Source organism: Ceratotherium simum, chromosome 39, assembly GCF_057802395.1.
Source record: "Ceratotherium simum simum isolate JZ-2026a chromosome 39, ASM5780239v1, whole genome shotgun sequence".
Classification (NCBI taxonomy): domain Eukaryota; kingdom Metazoa; phylum Chordata; class Mammalia; order Perissodactyla; family Rhinocerotidae; genus Ceratotherium; species Ceratotherium simum.
Window position 1 is genome coordinate 6,705,019 of NC_141938.1, and position 8,200 is coordinate 6,713,218.

The 8,200-nt window shown below is 42.3% G+C and overlaps 1 protein-coding gene across 1 annotated transcript in view; it reads left to right on the forward strand.

Moving 5' to 3' along the window:
• Window positions 1-8,094: 8,094 nt before the first annotated feature.
• LOC101401550 (uncharacterized) overlaps window positions 8,095-8,200 on the forward strand; it is an 82,093-nt gene continuing 81,987 nt past the window's right edge. Inside the window, exon 1 of the mRNA XM_087425508.1 lies at window positions 8,095-8,193. The gene's annotated coding sequence lies outside the window, so the exon portion shown is untranslated. The remainder of the gene's footprint in view (window positions 8,194-8,200) is intronic.

The window sequence follows — 8,200 nt, forward strand, 5'->3', positions numbered from 1 at the left end:
TTTATAGAGGTGTCAGGGTGTCTGCCCATGATGTGCAATGGCCTCATAGGGACCCCTCCTGAAGAACATATCTTACCTCATTGTTCATGGTGAGGCAATCGGCAGTGGCAGCTCGTCCGGGGCTTAAATCAGCTGCACTTTGTGGGTGCCAGGACACATAAGGGAATGAGCTGACCCCTAGGTTATTCTTAGGGGAGCTGCTCCCACTAGCTCACTATCAGACCTTGTTTGTTGCGGCCACCTTGATAAAGCCCCCCCCCCCAAAAGGGAGATAACTGTAAACAGCTGGCTAGATAACCTGGGACAATTTAAAATTACAATGGCCACTTTGGGCTCTTTTTGAGCCTCGAAACCAAGGAACAAGGAAAAATCTTTAATCTTTAATGAGTTGAGGGCTCCACCTTTCCACTAAAAGTTTCCAAAAGTTGTAGATGTTTACAGAGAACAGCATAATCTTACCAAGCTTGTTTTGTGTCCTAAGAGCTTGGCTTGGTAATTGTCAGGTTGTGGGGGGATCCCAAAATACTGTCAGATGAAAATAGGGTGCAGCTCATTTTGCAGTCAGAGATAGTAGGACAGAAATGCTGGTTGCACTCCTGTTTGTGGCTAAGAGTCCTACGAAACTGCCATCAGCATCAGGGGAATTACATTGGCTATTTGAAGAAAGCCTTGGTTGGGCCTTCATTGTAAGGGTCTTGATTTTAGGGATGCTTTAAATTTTCACAATCTGATTCTAGCTGCAGCATACATATACTTTTGACCAGTCGTGTCTAAATTCTGAAACAATGGGAAACACTAATTCGATCCCCACCTGAAACCCCTTAGGCTGTATTCTCCTGAATTGGGCGACTTTCAGCTACAGGTAAGTAGTAGAAGCTACTGAATATTCATTGGTTTATTGATCCTTCTCCTCCCAGAGATGGTTGCTATTTTCCCTTGTTTCTGTTTTTTCGTGTCATTTGTCATAAAGGAAAACCCGTAGAGCAAGATGCAGGCAGCTCCACAAGCCTGTTGTCTGGGCAGGCCCGCAGTAGACTTTGCCGTAGGGTCCACCTGTGGAGTATGTGCATAAGGTGGAAGCTATTGCTAACAGGGCAACTTGGAAACCAAAAGAGCCGCAATATTGGTGGGCAAGGGTCAAGCAGTTAAAAGCCATTAGGGTGCTTGCCACCTCCAGAAGTCTCCCGTGAAATGATAAGTTGGGTCACAAATGGGGTAGATAACCCAGGTCCCCAGCCAACTTCAAGAAAATGTCTGGGGGGCTGGCCCCATGGCTTAGTGCACCACTTGTCCGGCCATGCTGAGGCGGCATCCCACATACAGCAACTAGAAGGATGTGCAACTATGACATACAACTATCTACTGGGGCTTTGGGGAGAAAAAGGGAAAAAAAGGAGAAGGATTGGCAATAGATGTTAGCTCAGGGCTGGTCTTCCTCAGCAAAAAGAAAGAAAGAAAGAAAATGTCCATGCAACGACAAGGCACCCTGTAAAGCCCAGAGTCCCAAACCCTGCAGCACCTCCCCGCTAGGTATTAGTCTGGCTCCAAGAGACCCAAAGCATAGCGAAAGCTGTTAATGTGCATATAAGATGAGGGTTTTTTTTCTTCCTCTTTTTGTCTTGTTCTATGTCTTGAGAACTTGGCTTTGTGTTCTCTTTGGTCACGAGGGTTCCCAGTCCATTGGGGACCTTTGTTGTCTCAATCTTTGTTGTTTGTTGGTGCGCTACCCCCTGTGCAGCGAAGGCCTTTGCTTTTTTGTGTGTGTGTGTGAGGAAGATCAGCCCTGAGCTAACATCCATGCCAATCCTCCTCTTTTTGCTGAGGAAGATTGGCCCTGGGCTAACATCCATGCCTATCTTCCTCTACTTTATATGGGACGCCGTCACAGCATGGCCTGACAAGCAGTAAGTTGGTGCGTGTCTGGGATCCGAACGTGGGCCACCAGCAGCGGAGCACGTGCACTTAACCGCTATGCCACAGGGCCGACCCCAGCCTTTGCTTCCTTGAGCTGTTTTTTTTTGGAGTGAACTTTCTGGATCTTATGAGGGCTACTCCTTTTGCACTCTCTTTTGGGGACGCCTCGTGTCCATAGTTAAGCCATAAATGCTTGTAGATATTGGGATATTAAAAACTGGCAAGGCAGATATCCCCCAGAAACTCCATCTTGGGGAAAAATTGAGTGGCTTCTCTGTGCCTTTATGATGTAGCTGGACAGGTAGATCAACCTATAATGTCTTTTCAGTTACAACCCAATTTCTGAGAAATTAAGAGCAATTGTCCTTAAAAAAAATCCTTGTAAGACTGGAAAAGCAGCTCTAGAGGCAGTCCAGATTCCACCCAATTCCTTTATCTCAGAAAGGATTATCGCCTCGCCCCTCTCTGGGAAGTATTATCTAGCTCATCACCAATTTCTAAGACTGAAGGAAAAAAATAAAGAGTAAAAAGGCCAAAAACAAAACAGCCACAGGAGTGCGCCTGGCAAAAAAAATCTAGCATCTCGAGTGTCTTCTCCACAAATATTGGTAAAAAGGCTTAGAACAAAAATTTGAATTCATAATTGGGGGGCCTGGTACCTGACTCACGGCAGTAACAGCTGTGCAGTCTCTGTGTATGTGTCTACATGTATGTTACCTATGTGTGATATTTTACCTCCGGATGGTATGGTCAAAATTAAGAGCTCTATTCAATTAACTTGAAGTAAGCGCTTACAAAAATTATTTCTCAATACAATTCATCCAAATGTCTTTCAAGTTAACATGATATAAATTAATCTTTGGTAAATTAAAGCTGGTTTAAGTTTGTTTGTTTGACAATTGTTGAAAACAAATGATTTAGGTAGATAAAAATAAGTAAGAGTTTTTGGGTACAATAATTATGTTTTGTGGTCTGCATACTTGGGAAAAACAGCTTCCAAAATTCCTTTTGGTAGCTTAAAACTTGAGAGTTTTTGATAAAAGTTCGTTGAGTATCTGGGTCATTTTCAAATAAGGTAAAATACTAAAACATTATTGCTAAACATATCTAAGTTTATCTACTTTTGGCTTATTACAGAAAACTAGAAGGTGTTTTGGGTCTATTAGTAAACATGTCTTGTGTTTTATTAAAAGATTGTAGTATAAAGTAACATGTTTCCAGAAATTATGAAAAGTGTTACCAATAATTTGCCAAGAAATAAATTTGCCAAGCCACAGAATGCTACTATAAAAGAAAGTTTATAACTGCTTACTTAGTTTTTACTTAGAAGTCAAAGTCTAAAAGGGTTAAAAAAAATTCTAATTAATATATGTGATTAAAGTTACTAAAAATGAATAAGGAAAACAGTTCTGTATACAAAGAAAGTAAGATGTGTATAGTAAAGAAGGTACCAAGAATGAAAATATTTTGTTTGGTTGGTTAAGAAAGATAAATTTATCCCAAAGTACTAGAAGCGAAGAAAGGAAGACATGGGACAAATTCTGAATGTAAAAAGAAAGTTATAGAAGGTTTGTGGAAGAGGAGTTCTGGAAAAAGTTTTATGCATGGTCAAGTTGGCTGAGATTAAAGTAAATCCAATTAAGTAAATGAGTTTTAATATCAGAAGTAAGCTGGTACAAAATTAAAATTTGGTCTTCTTTCTCTTTTTTTTTTTTTTTTTTGTGAGAGAGATCAGCCCTGAGCTAACATCTGTGCCAATCCTCCTCTTTTTGCTGAGGAAGACTGGCTCTGAACTAACATCTATTGCCAATCCTCCTCCTTTTTTTCTTCCCCAAAGCCCCAGTAGATAGTTGTATGTCATAGCTGCACATCCTTCCAGTTGCTGCATGTGGGATGTGGCCTCAGCATGGCCAGAGAAGTGGTGTGTCGGTGCGCGCCCGGGATCCGAACCCGGGCCGCCAGCAGCGGAGAGCGTGCACTTAACCGCTAAGCCACCAGGCCAGCCCCGGTCTTCTTTCTCTTAAAAGGATAATTTTCTTGAACTTGATGAAGAGGTTATAAGAGATTTTTCTTTACCTTCGAGTAAGTCTACCTAAAAGACAGAAAAACAGTGTTGAAATAACCTCCTATGTTTAAAAGGACGGGAGTCTCTCTAGTAAGGCTTTTTTGGACAAGCTCCCCAAAATTCATATCTGAAGTAAAGTCTTTCAGGCCAGCCCCGTGGCTTAGCCGTTAAGTGCGCGCTCCGCTGCTGGCGGCCCGGGTTCGGATCCTAGGCGCACACCGATGCACCGCTTCTCCAGCCATGCTGAGGCCGTGTCCCACATACAGCAACTAGAAGGATGTGCAGCTATGACATACAACTATCTACTGGGGCTTTGGGGAGAAAAATAAATAAATAAAATTATGAAATAAAGTCTTTCTTTTGACTTTTTCTTTGAGAATTTTCAAAGGGCCCCTGGAACATCTCAAAGAAATTTGCTCTCTTCCTATAAGGAGGAAGATACTAAACTTATTAGGCTTATTCAGTATGTTAAATTACATGGGAAACATTGTCAAATAAGTGATGATAAACCTTCTTAGGTGATATTGTGTTGGTGAATGTTATTGATATAGATGCTTTGAAATTGTATATAACACCACTGAAATTCTGATCTGTCCTGGTTATCAGTCTGGTTCTGGTTATTGAAGTATTGTATGTTACAAAATTAACCAAATTTCTTTGTCAATTGCCATTTTGGGGTCTTGTTGTTTACAGACAGTTATTGTTTGATGCTTTTGCAAAATATGTTTCATCTTCAGAGACATTTATGGAAAGGACTCTGGTGCTTACTTTAGAATACAGGTTTCTGATAAACTTTCAGATTATAAAACTGAACTGGGTAAGAAATAACAGAACTCCAACAGAGAAAGTGCAGACTTCCTGAAACTGCTAACAGACGATTAAGATCAAGAATCAATTGGGCCAGGGCCGGCCCCGTGGCTTAGGGGTTAAGTGCGCGCGCTCCGCTACTGGCGGCCCGGGTTCGGATCCTGGGTGCGCACCAACGCACTGCTTCTCCCGCCATGCTGAGGCCACGTCCCACATACAGCAACTAGAAGGATGTGCAGCTGTGGCATACAACTATCTACTGGGGCTTTGGGGGAAAAATAAATAAATAAAATTTAAAAAAAAGTAAGAATCAATTACACTGGACTGAATGAACTGATGGGGATGATTATAATTTTTATGACTTTTGTTTGAAATATGCTGATTTTTTTAATTTTTTTTTTTTTTTTGTGAGGAAGATCAGCCCTGAGTTAACATCTGTGCTAATCCTCCTCTTTTTGCTGAGGAAGACCGGCTCTGAGCTAACATCTATTGCCAACCCTCCTCCTTTTTTTTCCCCCAAAGACCCAGTAGATAGTTGTATGTCATAGTTACACATCCTTCTAGTTGCTGTATGTGGGACTAGGCCTCAGCATGGCCAGAGAAGCAGTGTGTTGGTGCGCGCCCGGGATCTGAACCCGGGCCGCCAGTAGCAGAGCGCGCACACTTAACCGCTAAGCCACGGGGCCGGCCCTAATGTTTTGTTTTTTTAGATTTAAGGAAAACTTTTTGTCTTTTCTCCTGAGATAGCTATGACTTATGGCAATTTGGTAAATTACACCTTTGTAAGCAGAATTGAAACATTTATCTTTTTCCCTACCTGATCCCTCTAGGATTTGGAAAGTCTTAGTAAGTGAGTATTGTTTTCATGGCAAGATAGTTATTTGCATAAGTTCAATAAGAATCTGTTCTCCTTATAACAGGACACAATTGGAAACATTGATTGTATTACCAAAGCTTTGACTGGAATGTGACAAGACAGCTTCTGAGAGACAAAGATTGGACTTTATGGAACAAAGCCACATGGAAGTATTGGCCTGGTACCTTATGTTCAGTGTTCCAAGCAGCATTTACTGGATAAGTAAGGAATGTCACTTATCTGGCAGGTGCAAGGAACCTCTAAATATTTGGGGGGACCTCGAGAAGAGAGGAATTCACCCAAATCTGTAGGTATTGCCGGCAAAGGCTGATGACAAAGTCCTTGGCTTGGCTTTCCTGGCCTTGAGAGGCCTTTAAAGTTCAATGTGAGATTCCTATAAAGAGTTCCAGCAAAGCAGATTTAATCAATGGCTATTCTTGCTGTACTTATGTAAATAATTGGGCCAAGTTTATTTTCTTTTGCAAACCAGTTAGTTTCAATTTGGCTATCTTTGATAAAATGAGGGTGATTTTAGAGAGAAAAATATATGTTTCAATAGAAGCTATAGTACACATTCACGGATATTAGGTTTTAGTTCTGATAATTGTCTTTGAGGTTTCTGTTTTATATCCATTAACTACACTGGATCCTGAATTCTTCTAGTCTCTTGAAATATCTGGGTACAAATCTCCAAACTAATGTTTTCAATTTTTTCCATCATTTTCACTTGGAATCACTGAGAACTGAACCTGCCCTTTTTCCTGAAGCCTTGCAAATTGAAGCTGGTGGACTTGAGATAAACTTGAGAGATTCATGTCTGTTGCTAATGTAAGCCACTCCAAAAGGTATCTGAATACCCGATGACATCATCAGGGACATTTAAGCTGCAAAAGATGCTTTGGCGCTGACATCTAGAAATTTTCTTGACTTGCTGTCCCCTGGACTCAGAAACTGGTTTATAATTTGCTCCCACCATTAACTTTGTTTTTCTTTTTGTCTTATTAATTACCTGGTTGCTTGCTTCCGCAATGTAAGCCTAAATTTGGGAGCCCACCTGCATCACTGTCTTACTAAGAGACTCGTTCAATAAGATGAAACAACAGGACATCCCTCAAGATTGAGGGGCTAAACAGCAAAGGGGGGGACTTGATACTGGCCCCACGTTGGGCGGTAACAGGCATAAGTAAATATTACTGGCACAGGAGAGTCTAGAAACTGATACAGGTATATATAGGAATTTACTGTTTAATCTGGAATTTCAGATCAGTAGATCAAGGATAGTTTATCATAAACGATACCATAACAATTGACCATCTTACCGCAGGAAAAAAAAATTGCATCCACTACTGCACACCACATGCCAAAATACACTCTTTGAGGATTAAAGATTAAAATGCCATTAAAAATAAAAACTTTTAGAGGAAAATTAGGAAATCTGTGTGTAATCTAGAATTTGAAGAGAATTTTTGAGGGCAGGCAGTAAACCCAGAAATTATTTTTTGAAAAAGACTTTCATGGCTACATAAAAATCAAGTATTTTGTACAGCAACACATGCAACATTGACGTAGCAAAATAGCTATCAATTCAAGAGATGCATAAAACACATTTAATAATGCACAGGAACAATTCTTGGTAAAATGTGCTAGTAAATTAGGATTTTAAAAGATCTCTGTTATGTCCACAAAGGCCACCCAGTGAACCCTACAACCGAATTTACGATTACTGGAGAAACTTGAGAACCATTCCTGAGTTAAGAAAGCCTGGTATCAGTGCTATTTCACAATTTAGTATGGGAGGCCACAGACCGCGGTAAGATAGGAAAAATAAAAAACGGAAATACATATTTGAAGAAGAAAAACATAAAACTTACAGAAAAATGTCATTACACTGAAAACGCAAAGGAATCAATGATTACAGTTTATCGCAGTGTCCAACATAAATAAAAGGAAATAAGGGGAATAAAGGTTAAATTCGGAATTGGCTGAATGGTGGAGATAGACCATGTCAGGGACTGGCAGCCATATTATTACGGGAGAATCATTGTCAGGGCTCTAGGAACTTGGAGAGGACGGCAGAAAGGCTTTTGACGAGCACCGGGCGACCTGAGGCCCCGCCGCCAGCCTCTGCCTGCCGACGTCTAAACCTGGCGCCGGGCCTGGTCCTCCAACCCCGCCTCCGGGCATGGACCCCGCCCTCCGCCCGTAGCCCCGCCCACTGACCTGCTTCCATCCACAACCTGGTCGACAGGGCCGGTTTCCGTCCCCCGCCCCCGCGCGGAGCAGACCCCAGGGGCATCCGCACCCACGTGGAGAGAACTGCAATTTCTCTGCCTGAAACGGTCGGACGTGATTGGCAGCCCGAGCCCTGGAGCCCCGCCCTTTACCTCCGGAGGCAGGAAGCGGAAGTGGCGTCACCGATTCGCGCGGCCTTTTTGTCTCGTGACCTCGCGCCTCGTGGAGCTGTCGCGTCGGTCCTGTTGCGGTGACCCCGTTCCTCGTGAGGCCCGCGTGCAGGGAGCGCCCTGGGAGGCAGGAGGACGCTAAAGGACAGGTGTCGC